The following is an 18,297-nucleotide window of genomic DNA, read 5'->3' as shown; positions in this document are numbered from 1 at the left end:
ACAGAAAGACCAGTGTTTGGCTAGTGAATAATAATATAAATTATGCCTGATTCTCTGCATATTGTGTGTGTTTAAGCCATGCTCAATGTTTTCTTCCAGTGAGTATTGAACTAATATTCTATGAATTTCCCTTGATTAAAAATAAAATGGCTCCCTCCTTATCTTCAATTTCAAATATTTTTAGATTCCTAGAACTTGTATGTGTTAAACTGTTGTGTAATGGTGAAAGCATTCAGAATGAACAAAGGTGCAACATCTCTTAAGTAATAGTGGTATTATCCAGTCATATTATAAACTTTTAAGCATTACAAAGAGAATCAGTGACAGTATAAAAAGAAACAATGTAACCAATGTATTTATCTGAAAGAAAATTTAGTTGAAAGTCTGAGCAGAGATGTTTAAGAATGGAGAGTTAGTAGCTTAATATTGCTTAAAATATTAATAAATAGGTGTCTTAAAGCATTTATAATTAATAATAATTAAAAAGTTGAAATTTAAAATCTTGAACAGATTCAAGACAATAAGGCATATTTTTCAAATTATGTGATACGCTGTCAATAAATTTTACTTAAATTAATTGCATAACAGAGTTGGCATTCAATCATAAAAGAACAGATATAACCTTTAAGAGATTACTTTTTCTTACACTATTAGTGCATATTGTACAAACTTACAACAGCTTGGCCATAACAGGCTAGAGAAATTCAATTAAAATTGAATACAATACAGACATAACTGCTAATTTGCTTTAATATCCTTAAAAATACAATGAAACAGAAATGAAAACAGAAAAGCAAAAGAGTAAATTATTAATACACATCATCCAAAAGCAATAAACTAAAAACAAAGTTAGAATTAGTGGAAGTGGTTAATAAATTGCCAATCGCAATATAAGTGTGGGCTAATATTTCAACATATCAATAACATCAAATTATGAAATATAACAAAATCCTATTTTTAATAACAAATATACAAACTACATGGGGGGAAAAACACATGGGGATAATCCCAATGAAAAAAATGTATGTGATATATGGTGATAACCTTAAAGCAACATAAAAAATATTTCCTTTAAAATATGAATAATTTAAGACAAATATTATTTTGAGGGATGGAAAGACTGGTTATTTTAAAACATTGAATATTTTCTTATTTATTTAGAGGCTGGAAACCATTTCATTTAAACATCATTGGGAGTTGTGTGAGCCTTACCAAATTATGCTAAAGTGTATCTGATGTTTCATTCTGATCAATAAAACAAGCTGGCAAATGGAAAAGAATGTATAGGCTGCATATGATAATTCAATATGTGATAAGGATATATAAAAATAAAAAGTCATAAAATTCATCCATAAACTAGTACAACAATGAATGTGAAAATATAATTTTAACCTGCACATCATAAACCTAAGTAATAACTAAATAAACTAATAATAATAAATAATGGAACACACCACTATGAACTAAAAAAAAAATTTCCTAGAGCAGTTGGAAAGCACGCAATAAAGAAGAAGTATTTCAGTTAATGAATTCTTAGATTAATGCCCACAAAAGTTAAAAATTCAAAAACACAAAATTTGGCAGGGTATCATTAAAGAAAATCCAATTAACATTTTCTCAGCTATCTTAATAAAATATGCTGAGCAACAAAAGAACAGTTGTTAATTAGTGAAAGATATCTTAATTAAAGAAAAATTTGGGGTGTTTCATTAATAATAAAGAGTTGACTGAGATCGATTTACATGGTCTTATAATAACATCAGCCAAAAAATCAGATACTATTTGAACAAAATGAATGGTTTGTTTTATAAGAGAAATATTTGAGAAAAAATATTTTCCTGCTGCATACAGGAAAAACCTATATAAATCGGTATTAGATGTTACTAGATTTTGTGAGCAAATAGAAGAAATCTGAAGTTCTTTCAAACTGTCAGCTGATAGGACTACTCATACATCCTCAAAAATATTTGCTACTTTCCTTATAGAAATTAACATTATTTTCTAAAAATATCCTGTTATGACTTATAAAAAAACCTTTCAAAAGCATCACAAGAAATCTAATAGACTCGAATATTTTTTAAATATCAAAACTAAAAAAAGAAATTTCTAATCTTGAAAGCTATGAAAATGATAGTAATTGCAAAAGAAAAGATGGATAGATGTTTGAAATTTTTAAATATCTATTTTTTTCCCAGGTTTATTGAGATATAATTGATATATAACATTGTGTCAGTTTAAGGTATACAATGTTTTGAGTTCATACATTTATATATTGCAAATGATTACCACCATAGTGTTAGCTAATGCCTCCCTCATATCAGATATCTAACATCTCTTTTTTTGTGGTGAGGACATTTAAGATTTACTCTTTTAGAAACTTTCAAGTATATACTACAGTATTATTAACTATAATCACCATGCTGTACATTAGATCCCCAGAACTAACTCATCTTAAAACTGGTAGTTTATACTCTTTGACCAACATCTCTCCATTTTCCTGGACGCTCAGCCCCTGGTAACCATGTTAGTCTCTCTTTCTTTTAGATTCTGAAAACATCTATATTGAAATATATCATATATGATATATGTTACATATACATTCATACTTATTTATTAATTATATACATGTCAAACAACAAACTAGGAAAATATTTTCAGAGCACAAAATAGATAAAGGATTTGTATATGTGTTGCATACAGTCCTTATTTATATTAAGAATATATTCCTTAAAAGATAAATGCAGTAAAAAATTGAACAAAAAAAAGAAATATAGCTATCCATTTATTATTTCAACAACTATTTACTAAGCACATATTATGTGGTAAGCACTGTTCTAAATCTGAAGAAACAGACAAAAATGTTTCCCTTATGCAGGAGGGATAGACATTAAACAAGAAAAATAAATGTGATTTAATGTGTTAGTAGTAATTGCCATGGAGAAAACAATGCAGGGAAGGATGACAGGAAATGTGGGGATGGGGAAGACACTGCAGTTTATAGCTTCCGATTCACAAATAAATGATTAGAGAAAGAAAATGTGATCTAAATTTTAATCCTTACTATTGACACAATAATTTTGAATTAGATAATACGTGGATGTAATGAAAACATAGAAAGTTAATGAATATCTTTCATTCATGGAAATGCATAATGTTATAATATTTTCAGAAAGAGTGAGTGGTGTGTTTACCAGTAAAACAACATTTCACTCAGGAATTCTGGAAAGTTACTTGGAGGAAATAGTCAAAAATATAGAAACAGCTCTTAGGAACTGCAATGCTCAAAACAGCATCATTAATAACAGTCAAAATTTGGAAATATAATTGGAAATCTGAATGTCCATCCATATGAGAGATTTACACAGAGCTTTATGGCATCATCATACATGTTTTGTGATGCCATCATTATAGATGTCTTTATGTAATCATTAAAAATTATGGTGTCCAGTCCTAAAATGCATGAAAAATATAAACAATACTATGAATTGAAGAAAAATTAGAGTATCATATTGCATATATTTTTCAATTACCTTTGTCATATAAAACATTTGTGGACAAAACAAAAATATTCCATGAAATTAAACATATAGAAATTATCTGATTGAAGATGATAGTATTTTTATCTAGAATTACAAGTCTTGAGAGTGAACAGGACCATAAAATCACCAACTGAAACCTGTCAACCAGTAGAGAAACCACTCTACATTATGCCTAGATCATTTAGATAACGTCAGAGGATTGCCCCTCTCACCGACCAAAGACACACTTTTATATCACTTTTACCTTCTACAAGGCCCAGAACTGATCTGGCTAAATTAAGACTTCCAGATCAGATAACGTGACTTACTACATCTTGTCTGAAAAAAATAGAAGTTTTCCACTAGAAATGTGTTGTTACTAACAACTCTTTTTAGGCACAGTCACCATCGGTAAGGGCCATGTGCCTTATACTGTCCAGCTTGGTCCCTGCCCACAATACCTATCACTTCTGAGTGAAATGGCCGTCCCTTTTTCATCTCCTTGTTAAAGTCTTCTTCATGTTTTAGGTCATGGCTTAAATCCTCCTTATTCAATAGTAAAATAAACAATTAGTAATACTAAGCAGAGTAATAACAGCAATAAAAGCACATCCTACAAGGAACATAATTAAGAGATTATAGTGCAAATATTTTACAAATATTATTTCTGTAATAGTCCCTCTCCACCTCAAACCACACCGTGCGTATTTTTATTTCTCTTTTCCAAATTAGGAAACTGGAGTTGAGAAAGACCCAATTACTTGCCCCAGCAACACACCTACAAGATTAGCTGAGCAGGGATGTGTCGGTGGGCCTGAAAGAAGCCTAAACTAGGTTTTTATGGTTCCCCCCATTTTCCCACATTACCATAGTCTTTCTAAGATCCCTCACATGGAATAAACCTTTCTCTTCCCTGGTTCTCTATTGTACTTTGAACTTGAGCAGAGCACTGACTTTACAGACTACCTTCTATCATAGGTATCTATACCTCTCTTTCTCATACTACCCAGCCAGGTCTCTCTCTCTCTCTCTCTCTCTCTCTCTCTCTCTCTCTCTCTCTCTCTCTCTCTCTCTCTCTCTCTCTCTCTCTCCCCACAGAGGAAAGTACTTGCTGAATACGTAGTCACTAACCTGATATAAAGAGAAGCCCAGTTTAACTTATCACCTATGAGCCTTTATTAACATTTCTAAGCTCAGTGTTAAAGATAACATGGGCATGAAATCACTGGAATATACCATCAAAGACCAACCACACTGACGCAGAGCTGTAAAGAATGTGGAGCAGTGAAAACGGAAAATACTTTTAATACTTCTAAAGGATGAGAGTATATAAATTCTAGGTGGTACTGCATTTTACTATTGTAGTTATTGGCATTATGGAATATAGTTTTAAATGGACTTTTTTCAAGTCAAATATCTTAACAGAAATGGAGCTATAATTGCACAGTGTGGTAAATTTTCAGCATCTAATGACTCATGAGTGCTTGCCAAAACATGCAGATTTTGAAGGAAAAGGTTCACCCCTTTCTTGATTTACTACAGAGTGAATTACAGGCAACTTAGTGTTGCATTTGGCTAAGGTGTTGAGAATAAGACATCCAAATGAGCAAAAGAAAAATATCTAACTAATATATACCCCTCCCTGAGGCAACATTGATCATTATCATGTGAAGATCTAAAAGATTTTTAAACAATTATGAAAGTATTCACTCCAGGAATATTTTCATGAAATCATTATCAAGTGTAAAGAAAGAATTATTTGCATTTAATGAATTGACAGGAAAATAGGCAAACATGAGTGAATGAGCTTTGTGTAAAAGACAAATGATATTAAATTGACTTTAAATCCACATAGCCAGGGAGGCTCTTCTAATTGGTTAAATATTTATTTTTCGGTGCGATCCTGAATTCAAAGGTGAAAGGAAACATTTTAGTTCATTTTTGATATGATACCCTTCTAAAGGCAGTACTTTAATTCAAGATAAGTCAATAAAATATTCAAGCACATCTAATATGTAATATTTGAGTAAATCCATAAAGAGAGAACAAAGATTAATATCCTCTGAGCTTTTGAAGAATATATGTTTAAAGCTAAGAAACACATAGACTAGCTACTATGCATAATAAGCATTTTACTGCCAGACAATAAGTGAATCCATTTTCCTCATAAGGTTATTAATGTGATATAAAATGTATAAAGAATACTTAATTAGTTTAACACATTTTTATTTTACCAGCTAGCCTAATAAATCTGATCCCCCCCACCTTAGTGATTTGCCTTCACACTACTTCAATCATTCAACATGTCTGGTCATTTTTATCCTGTAATTAACTCATTTCTCTTCCATGTTTTTGTCATCATAGCCACTCACTCATTTCAAGCTATAGCCTCTTGTTATACTTGCCTCCAGCCTACGAGAGCAACACCGACAATTGTATTCTTCTGCTTAAAAGTCTTCATCATTATTGGGTTGAAATACAAATGTCTTAGCACCAAATGTCCTCTACAATTTCACGCTTGCTCATTTCTGACTTCATCACTCTTTGTCTCACTCACACTGAACTATTTCATTTCCCCTAACTCCCCATGATATTTCACACCTCATGTCTGCTCTTGTCATTGTCCTCTGGGCCTCCATACTTTGCTGTTTTTACTCATCTTTCAAGGCTAAAGTGTAGCCTCCTCTTGGAATTAATCTCTAGCCACTTTCTCATCATCACCCCAAACTGTTAGATTATTCTTCTCATGTTTCTTTTAATTTGTGGTTCGCTAGATCTGAAATTCAAAGCATGTCCTTGCTATTTATGAGTTATTTATGTTGATGTTGTGCAAGTTAAACTTACTGAGCTTCAGTTACCATATCTGTATAATATAGTTTCATATATATGTATGTATATATATACATATATACACACACACACACACACACATATATATATATACCACATCGTAGTATATCACATTTTTTTCTCTCTATTCTGTGCTCCCCGTTTATACTTCAATGATAATAAGAGTTCTCTGCCATAATTAATTTTTTGCTTGATATCCTCAAGTATACCATAAACTTCTTGACAGAAGAAACGCAGTGTATTACTCAACTCTGTATTTCAACACATAATCTAGGACGAGTAAAGGCCAATCTCTATTTCTAATGCCAGCATTTACTAAGGACTACTGCTGTGCTCAGAGTTTTATAGATTAGAAGTATAGATGCAACATATCCTTCGTCCTTATTCAGCAGATAAGAACATGTAAAGAAGATATGGGTTAACCATTACATAAGGAAGAAAACTGTGGGCACCACTACATTAACACTGACAAAAGCATGGGGTTTCAGAAGACAAAAAATACTTCCATCTTGATGCAGAGAAATGGGGAAAAATGGAGGTGGAGGTAACAGAGTAGGAAATGAGGAAGATTTTAAGGAAGGTATATCACTTGAGTTGACACTTGGAAAGGTCATTAGAATTTGAACAGAGAGAGACACAAGAGGTATTTAGGTAAAAATCTCAGGGATAAAAATAAAAGCACATTGAGAAAATGCTGGGCATGTTTAGTTGCTACTATATAGATCCACCAAATTGGAATTCATGACAGCAAATATGGAGCCTACACTGATGTTTCAACAGCTTACCCAGATTTGGATATACTAAACATCAAAGTATATTCTCAGATGTAGTAGCTTCATGACAGTTTTAATTTGTCATAGTAATACTGGCATCTGTCATTACTTAACACAGTAGGTAATACAGCCATTGCTCGTTAATTAAGATGAAGAAAATTTAAGAATCTTCAAGAAAATAGTTTGATACAGTCATTTAAAAATCCTTAAAGAGTAAAGGCAAGAAATAATCATCAAAAGAAAGAAGCTATTTTTTTTCTTGCTGATATCACTTAAATACAAAACTCATAGTACATTCAAATGTGAATAGTAACTGAGCATTACCTCATCTGATGAATGGAAGAAGCTATTTTTCTACCATTAACTGGCATGAGAAAGAGCAAAACTCCTGGAGGAAATTAGCAAATCTTAAAGGTGTGGATGACATTCTGTAGTACTGCTTGTCCAAAAAAAATGACACAAATTATGGCATTGAATTCTAACGCCAATAGCAGCAGACTCTCTCCATGGCAAAATGCAATTTTTTCCAGGGATTAATCTCTAAACATGCCTACATTTAAGTGTAAGTTTGTAAAATATTACAAGTTACACTGAGTCAGTTGAATCTCTCTCTGTCTCTCTTTCTTTTGTTTTACACACACACACACACACACACACACACACACACACACACACACACACAAAGTGATTTTTCCACTGGAGAACATAGGAAAACAAGTCCTTATGTTCCAAGAAACAATGGTATATTTAAGAAATCTTTTCCATATTCCATTGCTTCAGTAATTGTATGTGTTTGTGGGTGAAAATAAAAGTGTCAATAATAATAATTTGAATGCAGAAAATGAATGCAATACACAAAATAAAGGCATGTGCTGTTCTATTAAATGCCAGAGCTTGACAACCAAAATTATGCAACTAGTTCTCATAACATGATCTAAAAGCAATACAGTAAGTGGCAATTTAAGAATGAATCTTCATAGAAGACTATATAAACAAAAGTAAAGGAATGATAAAGACTGAATTAAGAACTGACTTACCTACTAGGTACAACAGTCAGAGTGCTGAGGGCCATGATAATTTTAGGAATCCATGAACATGTTTTAATTTATTTTAAAACCAGAAAAGAAATGAATATAATATATTTAATATAAAATAAATAATCCAATCTGAATTATATTCATCTTTCTATGAACATAGTTGTAAATATAATTTTTTATATATTATTATAGAGAAAGGGGGGTCAAAAAGGGCCTAGAGCATATGAAATTCAAAATTCTTAGTAGAAGTTATTTCTGGTGCTAAAAGGAGAAAAACAGTATTTGAGAAGAGGCTATACAGAGACCTCAAGATATTCTGTAATATTTTATTTACTTAAAAATATTAAGAAATGAAGTACGAGATTTGATAAAACTCTCGTGGGTATATACGTTTGCTAGGTTTACTCTACCATTTGTTTTCATTTTAAATAATTCACAATTAAAATATTAATAATTGAATTTTTGATCGAATGAATGAATTGCTACATATAAGAACTTTTTAGAGTAAAATTATAGAATTTCTCTTTAAGATAAGCTGCTAATTTGATCTTTGTAAAGCTTTTTCATCTCTAAAGTGAACAAACTACCTTTGGAAAAAAATGTTTCATCTCAAGAGAAATGTGATATTAATTTACAGAATTGTTCTTCTAACCAAAAAAAATTAGACTGAACTTTTTTGAAATCATGTTGGTTATAGATTTTTATAGGGTATTAATGTTCCCTAATAAAATTGGTATGGCGACAAAAGATATGGGGTATTTTTGCCAGATTTCTTTGTTTTAAAATGTATTATTTTGTTCCAACTCCAGAACTTAATAAAAACAAACTTAGGAATGGAAAATGTAAAAGTTATTTAAAAATTAAATCACTGGAAATGAAAGTAAAAAAATACATAAATCAAGCTGAATGGTATAGGGCTTTCAGTTTGGTAGCAGTTACAGAACAGACATTTATTTTCTAATATTGTGGCTATTTTCATTTAGAAACTGTAATTTCACTAGACTGTAAGCTCCATGAAGAGAAGCCTTTTTTATTTTGTTTTATCCAATGCTGTACCTTCAATATCTGGTGTAGTACCTGCCATGTAGTATGTTTTCAATTAATATGTCCCAAATGAACTAATCAACTAAGGCTGAGCTTCATAAAGAAGGTAGAGTTGAAGCCGTGGAATTGTTATTGAATGTTATTTCTGCAGATATCACTTCCTTACTACACTTATGAAAGATAAAAACAAGAGTACTATCTCTGTATTTCTAATCAGTGCAACCCTGCAAACTTGGTTGTATTAGATGAGAAAATTTGAAGGACCTCAAAAGATAGAAGTTATCTGGGATAATCAATGAAGAAACAGGAAGAACACGCCACACGGGATGAACAGAAGAAATTAAGTACATTGTTAGAGCTACTCTCCACAAGACAGCTCAAAATGCAGCTGGTTATGAGAAAAGTGCAGCCCACAGATGATTTTAAGATGACAACACAGACACAGAATGAGATGAATCTTAACAATGACTGTGATTAATGAGGAGTTTTCAGAATTATTCACTCAAGTGAAAAAGTCAATATTTCTGACCTAAAGTGTATCCTAATCAACAGTTGGTGTTTTGTTTGTTTTGTTTTTTTCTATTTAAAACACATTAGATAAAATACAGATCGATCTTTTGTCAACATCGTAGAAGATAACTAGCAAGATGAATGATGTTTAAGTATGTATGTTTGGCAGCAATAGAAGAAGAGAATGGAAAGAAAAAAAGAAAGAAGTGTTGGTGAACATCTGGGGTGGTTTCTTTTCTATGAAAAGGAAAAAGGTCATATCCCACCCAGTGAGAAGAAGTGACCCCCTAAAAAATGTAAGTGATCTTGCTTGACCTGTGACGCGAGCATGAGGATGACCTCGGCTGTTTAACTGCAATGTGTGTTTCTTGTTAGGAAAAGTGAGAGAGTTGTGCTCTGCCATAAAAGAATGTGAGGGCTATGAAGGTGCTGAAAGCAGAAGAAAGAAGTGGAGCATGGGGAACTTGATGCAGACTATGGGGAAAAAATGGATTATTTTCTTGGCCTTGCTTTTTAAAAATGTTAGGTAGAAAATAAAAATTTTTTAAAAAGTGTGTACTTCTATATGTGCAAATAGATAAAAACACACAGCTTTCTAATTGTTTAACTGTGGAGATCAATTCTTTTTCTGATAATCTCTTCTATTTATCATTAAAATAATGATATTTACCCAGAACAGAACAGGCCCAGGACTATCTCAAAATAGCTAACATTATTTTCTACGAACTCCTAGAGTCCCAAGTCTAAAATATAAATTTCTGTTAGTTCAACTTTTAGTCCTTTTATAGAAAATAACACCAAATCAAGACCCTTATGAAACATTTGACTGTATCCTTAGAATTGCTTTATTCTATAAAATAAGTAGGCTCTCTGATCAAAGTACCTGAAAAATCCCAACATTATAATATCAATAAAAGGGAACTTAAATGTCTTGACCTTATCTCCTAACATTTGTTTGATCTTTTAAAGTCTCTTTCATCCCTTTCTCTCTATTCCCTCAATCCCCTTGAGGTCTTCTCTACAGAGCCCTATTATTTAAGTAAGAATGCACCCAGCAAACAGCTGTGGAGGGAAAGGGTTTGACTGAGGCACAAGGCCAAACAAGGACAGAAATTTTGGGTACAATCTCAAATCTATCGCTATAAGGAAAGCTGAACAACTTCGAGTTCTCAATTATGTTATTGTTAAATAGTGGCTACTTAGTGTTTGCCACATCACTTTTATTATGGAGACGTAAGGGAGATTTTACAGTTGAAGGATTTGAGTTTTTCCGGGTCATTTTATAATAAAAATCTTATTTATTCAGTTATCAGTTATGAGTCAAGGATTATGTTTATCTATTCCAAAAGTCCCTGCCTGAACTTTTACTGGGTCATGATTTTTTAACACTTCAATGGATCCAAAGAAACAGAAACTTTTATTTTTTGAGATGCTGCCTGCATGAACGAATGTGAAACTACTAATGAAGTTAAACATAACTGGGAAGTGATATATCTCCCATCCCTGCAAAAAATATTCTAATAAAAATATGAGGCACTATTACTCTTTCACTTACACAAAGCCCCAACATTTAATAAGAAAGTCAACTCTGGCCAATGGTTTAGTCAAACCTAGGAAAGCACATTGGGTTAACAATTTCCTCTTGATTTTTCTTTCCTCTGGGATTTCCTCCCACAGTCTTAAAGCAGAGTGAGCCTGCTGACATTCAGTAGTTGCAAATAAATTTAATATTAAAAATAGGGAATTATTTTGAAATATACAAATTCCTACTAAATATTATTATCTACTGACATGTGGTTGCACCTATCTTAAGAACTTATCATCTCACCATGGCTATTCTGCCATGTGTCTTTTTCCTTTTCTTCTAATCCTTCTGCTGCTCTCCACAAGAGGGCAGGCAGGGGTAAGGACAACGGAATTCTGTTAAATCTGGTTTTCAAAAAAAGTTTGATAGGACAGGAAGTAAAAAATATTGTCTGAAAGAAGACTAGAAGATTATCTGCAAATTCTTAATATTCTTCCAAATCCTCTCCTTGATATGAAAAAATGAGGATTGGCACTTATTGTAAGCAATTTGAGTAAAGTATTTTCTGTGCGTTTAGGCTCATTGGTGAAACATGAATGATCAAAGTTCAACATATTGCATCAATTTCTTTTGACCTGGCAAGATGGGTTTTTGTGTCACTTTTTAAATCTTGTGATTCTGTAAGTTATTTCCTTTGATTCAGATGGTTACAGTAAACAATGCTTAGTAATAATTCCCAATTTAACTACGAGGAAAATCACTTCAAAATTACATTCCTATATGTATGACCTGGATATAAATGTAATCTTGAATTTAGAATGATGATCTGGATTATGCTACTAAATTACTAGGTTACCACAGTTATATACAGTCAGTTTTCCACTGTGTTATTGTAAATGGACTCTGTAGTTCTAATGAAGTCATATAGAAGATTATTAAATTACACATGGTTTCCTCTAAAGGTACGAAGAATGTACAATACATCATAGGTAAAATGGCATTATGGATTCATGGATGGGCTAGAAGAACAAGTCCCCTTTTAAAGATTGTTTTTGCCTTAAAATTCTGGATAATAAATTTTAAAGCAACAACAACAAAGTCATATACCTTATTTTCTGAAAAAGTCATGAACTCTAAACACTGTAAGATGAATAAAATAGTTTTTGTGATAAGTATAAGAGTATAACTTTTGATAAAAGAAAACTAAAAAATAATTTGAAGTCTACCAGAATATGTCCTCTAATATTCTGTTTTAATTAACATACTTACATTAATCACTCTACATTTCCTTTCACATTATATTGTACTCACCTTAAATGGAATAAAAACTTTTGATATGCCCTGACAGTGACTTCATTAAAATACAAAGTTTTGACATTTTTTGGAAGAATTTTCTTATTCCACACTAATAAATGGAAGGGTTTTGAATTTCAATGGCTGAAAGAAAGTCAGATTTTAGTTATATGAATCCAGGGTAACTTCATTCATGGATCAAAAAAGACCTCTTGAGGCTTACAAAATCTTTATTATTTTCAAGCTACAAGAAATAGTTTGGTAGAGAGCTGGATAATGAAAAACATATTCTTCTGTGATCAATCCACTTTGGGGTGCTTTCCAGCTGTGAGACAGTCTTTCAAACTTAAAAGTTCTCCAAAGTTCTCCTTGGCCTAGAGCCCAAATTTATTTATAACAGAATATGATGGCAAAAATAGCATTACAAAATATAGCAATTTTTGTCACCTTGCTCAAAAGTTAAAATGATTTATGACACTGTTAATGATTGCTAATGCTTCAAATGGTTAGATTTAATGTTTAGAATTAGCACAATTTAAATTTTCATCTACTATTTTAGATTGTATTAGGTCTTGTATGCTGAACAGTATGTCCCAAACTAAGATTTCTACTTTAGGGTGGTGTGTATGCTACATTGGAAAGGGCTAGTGGAGAAACATAATTTATATATCTGGTATATAAAATATTATTAATTAAGTTATAATCATCAAAACAAAGATAATGAAGTCTTTATATAAAATAGTTCATCACTTCTAAAAGAATAAGTTACAATCATAAGAAATAAAATTCATAAGGCACATCAAATCTCGGGGAGTTTTGATGTTAAAAGCAGTATAAGTGTCTACATTTGAAGTTATTTAACCACAAAACCAATGATGAAGTTCCTCCAAATGGAAAAAATACAATAATCTCCAACTTATAATATATAATTCTTCCCACTGCTAAAACAAATCTACCAGTAATGGTGATGAGATACAGATACTACACTATCCCAATGTCTAGTCTAGTCACCTGATGCTAATAGTCTTATGAGAGATAAAGGCATAATTTGTATTTCATCATGACAGCTTGATCTGGGACCCTACCATGTGGCAATTCTTGTTTGACATGACTTGTCTTCAAGCCAAACCCATTTATTTGGAATAAAATTTGAATTAACAATTTTTGTTACATGATAGGTTAAAACAGACATACATCATTACTTATAAGTGTAATTCAAAATACTTAATCTAAAAGTGAGAGTGGCAGTGGTTGATATAGTACTTGTTTTCTTAGATGGACAAATCAATTTAAAATCTAACATAATATGACTTCAATGTACTTGTTTTAAAACTAATGTGGATATTTCAAAATAAATCACTCATGTATGTGGGACTTTTTTGTTATGAAGCTTATAGGAAGGAGACATTATAATTACCTAATCAGATAACGGCATCAAAGTGAAGAATAATAAAAACATTTCCTAAGTTGATTGCTTTTTATGCAGATGGTTGCAATTACACCTTCAAACTGACACCCAAATCTACAACTCCAGGCTTGACCTACTTTCCTAAATTTCAGACATGCAACTGACACTCAGGTATTTCACAGGTACTACAGTATAAAGATGCCAGCAAATAAATTCAATATCTCTCCCTTCAAATCTTTGCCTTTTCCCAGGTCCCTATCTCAATGAGCGTATGAGCTCACCAATTCAGAAAGTTAAAAGACTCTGTAAGCCCTTTTGGCTCTCTAAGCAGCACCCTGGCGGTAGGCAAGGATAGGCACTTTATGAAAGGTGGCAAGAAGGGAGCCAGAAAAAAAAGTGGTTGACCCATTTTCTAAGAAAAATTGGTAGGATGTGAAAGCACCAGCTATGTTCAATATAAGAAATATTGGGAAAACACTAGTCATGAGAACTCAAGGAACCAAAACTGCATGATGGTCTCAAGGGTTGTGTTTCTGAAGTGAGCCTAGCTGATCTGCAGAATGATGAAATTCCATTTAGAAAATTCAAGTTAATTACCAAGGATGTTCAGGGCAAAAACTGCCTGACTAATTTCCATGGCGTGGATCTTACATGTGACAAAATGTTCTCCATGGTCAAAAAATGGCAGACCATGATTGAAGCTCATGTTGATGTCAAGACTACCGATGGTTAGTTGCTTCATCTATTCTGTGTTGGTTTCACTAAAAATTGCAGCAATCAGATTGGGAAGACCTCTCAAGCTCAGCATCAACAGGTCTGCCAAATCCGGAAGAAGATGATGGAAATCATGACCGAAGAGGTGTAGACAAATGACTTGAAAGAAGTGGCCAATAAATTAATTCCAGATAGCGTTGGAAAAGACGTAGAAAAGGCTTGCTGATCTATTTATTCGCTCCATGATATCTTTGTGAGAAAAGTCAAAATGCCGAAGAAGCTCAAATTTGAACTGGGAAAACTCATAGTACTTCATGGTGAAGGTAACAGTTCTGGAAAAGCTACTGGGGATGAGGCAGGTGTTAAAGGTGAACAAGCTGTGGGTATGAACCCCACTCCAAGAATCTGTTTATAATTCAGACTTTTCACAGTGACAAATAACACCCATTGGTGATTTCTTTTTTTAAAACTATGTAAGGCTGTTCTCTTCTTCATCCCCAATCCGTGACCAATCGTAAACGTGTGATAGGGGTTCTCTCTTAAGTCACTCTGTAGTCAATGCCATTTGTTCCCAACTTAAATTTATCCTTACTTTCTAAATACCCAGAATTTCTCCAAAAGATCCCATGCCTCCATTCTTGTTTGCCCTTTTCCTCACTTCTTTCCTCCAGCTCTCCATCCATCACCCACAATCAGCCAAAAAAAATCTGGCAAATCAGTGAATCTGTTCATGTTACTTTATTATTTAAAGAATTTCAGCTATTCTCATAACTCGAGTAAATTCTGCTTATTCCATATATATATGTCCCTTACTAATCATATCCCTTTCACTTGCCACACATGTGATCGCCAGTCCAATTTGTTACTCCATGAATTTTGAAAACTTGCCGTAACTTTGCCCATGCTTTTCATTCTATTTAAAAATATGTCCTTCTCCCCCTCTTCTGCTTAATTTACTCTCAAGCTTCTTATTTAAGTCTTTGAGTTTACCTCATTTGAGAAGCCCTTTCTGATTTACCAAGCAAGACTGGACATTTCTTCTACTATACTCTTGCAGCATCCACTCCATCTCTACTCATGTCATAGAGTTGTTCACTATGCACAGTAACTGTTCCCTCATTTGTATGTATCAATTTACTGTAAGCTTATGGACAAAGTTTATGCCTTTAAATTCGTTTTCATCAGAGCGAGCTTTCAAAATTATAGGTCAACATGTTAAACAAATAAAAGCATAAATACTTTTCTGCTAAGCAAAGCCCTTTGCTATTCCTGTTTCTGTTGATAATCATATTATTATATTACATTTCATGAGAATGCAACTACTAGTATGATATGCTCTATAATTTACAAAGCATTTCATATAACTCTTTAAACAGGCAATGTTTTCTACATTTTGTGGATAAAGAAACAATGTATCGCAATATTTAAGTAATTTATCCAAAGTTTATCAGTCAGTGTGTAGTAAAATCCAATTCAATTTAAGTGTGACTTCAATATCATGACTTGTAGTTGGTCAAATGATTTGCCTTAAATTCACAACTTGAAATCTTACTATTTATTTTTCCTTCCTATTAAAATAGTTATTATACAATATTATATTAATTTCAAATGTACAACATTGTTATTTAACATTTATCTACCTAACGAAGTGACCACCACAATAAATCCAGTAGCCTTCTGACACCATACAAAGTAACTATGATACTACTGAAGGTATTCCTGATGTTCTACATTACCTCCCCGTGACTAATTAATTTTATAACTAGAAATTTGTGCTTCTTATTCTTCTTCACCAAGCTTACTATTTCTTCATATTAAGCAGCTTTACTATACATTCCATTATCCCAAGTATTGGGTTGAAATCACTGGTTGAAATAGCCACATCAAGCAATAGTCTGACAGAATTAGCCCCTTTAAGCAATTATTAACCAAATGCTTGGTATAAAAGAGACATGGTCTATTATAGAAAGACAAGCCCTGCTAAAAGTCCTTTGGGGGAACATGTTAATTGCAACTACAGGCACACATTATGAAGTATCATCATTATCCTTACTGAGCTGTTTCACAGACGAGCAAGATGAGCAGGGCCAACATTTTTTCCACAGGAGAACATCTCCAAATTTTTGAGTAGGTACCAGTAAAAGATGATCAGCAGAAGGGAAACTCTTTATACTTTCTAAACATCACCCTGTAATAGTGATGACTTTCAACTCTATCAAAAGATTTATAAGATAAACCTTATGGGTTGGAGGAAACTAAGGCAACTTTGAAGTTCATTGACCTAGCCACAATGAGATGTACCTTTATCCATCTCTTCCCCCAGCATAAGAACTCATCTAGCCAATGTAACTAAGTTGTTGTTTTTATTGAATTTTAGTTTAAAAGATATAGTCAGAATGTTACAGGAGCGTCCTTATTTATTACTATATTATACATACTATAATAATATTATTTGTGCATATATATGTCTATATAGGCGTGTGTTTGCGTGTGTACACCTTGCCTAAAATAGAGTGTTAGAGAGAGAAGAACCTCAGTTATTGTCATATTTATTCCTTATCCTTTTAGAAATAATTTGAATAAAAGCCAAGTAGGACAAACTGACTTGACTCAATCAATGATCATTCTTTTTAATAAATATCATTAGCCACTGAAAAATATACTGGCTCCAGGATCAGTAGAAGTGAAGTCTAATTCTCCCAATTCCATTTTTGCAGGTTTCCAAATTAACACTATATACATCTATATTCCTTTAGCTTCATGTAAATTTTATGATGAAAAATATATATCATATGCTGTCTGGAAGGAAATCTTTGCTCATCATGGTTTGTCATAGCATCTTATCCACAAGCTCCTTGCATGGTCTGTGCCAATCCTTTTAGGATTAGCAGCTGCTATGAGCAAACACATAGCAGTAAGGCTGAGTAACTTGGCACTTTAAATAGATCAAATTTGGTTTTAATTTAAAGAATAATTTGATTCAGTAATGTTATTTAAACAAATGTAAAACCTCTCACACACACAAAAACACTTTCATGTAGTCAATGATCAAAGCTGTAGTTATTTAAGTTCTTATTTGCTAAAAATATCAAGATAATATTTTTAGCAAAAATTTCCATTCCTTTCTTAGCTATAACTTTGGAGGAAGGGAGTCAGTTAAGAGTTCAGTTTCTATCACTTTGCCAGGAATAAGCATATTTGGTAACCATTTGTAATATTTCTGTCTTTTAGTTTCAAATCAATCAGGATTAGGGCACATCAATCACTAATATGAAAACAAATTAGATCGGACAAAAATGCCCATACACTCTTTAGTATCATATTCTTTCACTATTATAATGTTGTAAATCACATTCAGTGTGTAAAATTACCAGAATTATGGGGACAGCACTATTGTTATTTTGATATTTTTAATATTTAACTACACTCTTTATGAAACAATGGGGAACTTCTATTTTTTATAAGACAGAGTATATTATTTTCCTATTGCTGCTGTTATAAATTACCACAAATCTAGAAGCTGAAAATTAATACAAATTCATCGTTTTACTGTTCTGGAGGTCAGAGGTCTGAAATGGGTCTTATTGCTCTAAACTAAAGTATGTTGGCAGGGCTGCCTTCCTTT

The 18,297-nt window shown here is 32.4% G+C and overlaps 1 protein-coding gene and 1 pseudogene across 1 annotated transcript in view; one reads left to right on the top strand and one right to left on the bottom strand.

Moving 5' to 3' along the window:
• The window catches only part of LOC109444820 (small ribosomal subunit protein eS1 pseudogene), a 47,676-nt pseudogene extending 32,589 nt beyond the window's left edge, over positions 1-15,087 (top strand).
• Positions 1-18,297, bottom strand: part of AGMO (alkylglycerol monooxygenase) — a 299,173-nt gene that overhangs the window by 68,889 nt on the left and 211,987 nt on the right. The gene's annotated exons all lie outside the window — the stretch shown is intronic.

Source organism: Rhinolophus sinicus, chromosome 4 (assembly GCF_057876585.1).
Source record: "Rhinolophus sinicus isolate RSI-liver-muscle chromosome 4, RSI-T2T, whole genome shotgun sequence".
In the NCBI taxonomy this organism is placed as follows: Eukaryota; Metazoa; Chordata; class Mammalia; order Chiroptera; family Rhinolophidae; genus Rhinolophus; species Rhinolophus sinicus.
Note: the sequence above shows the minus strand (reverse complement) of the source record. Positions and strands in the feature narration are given on the sequence as shown.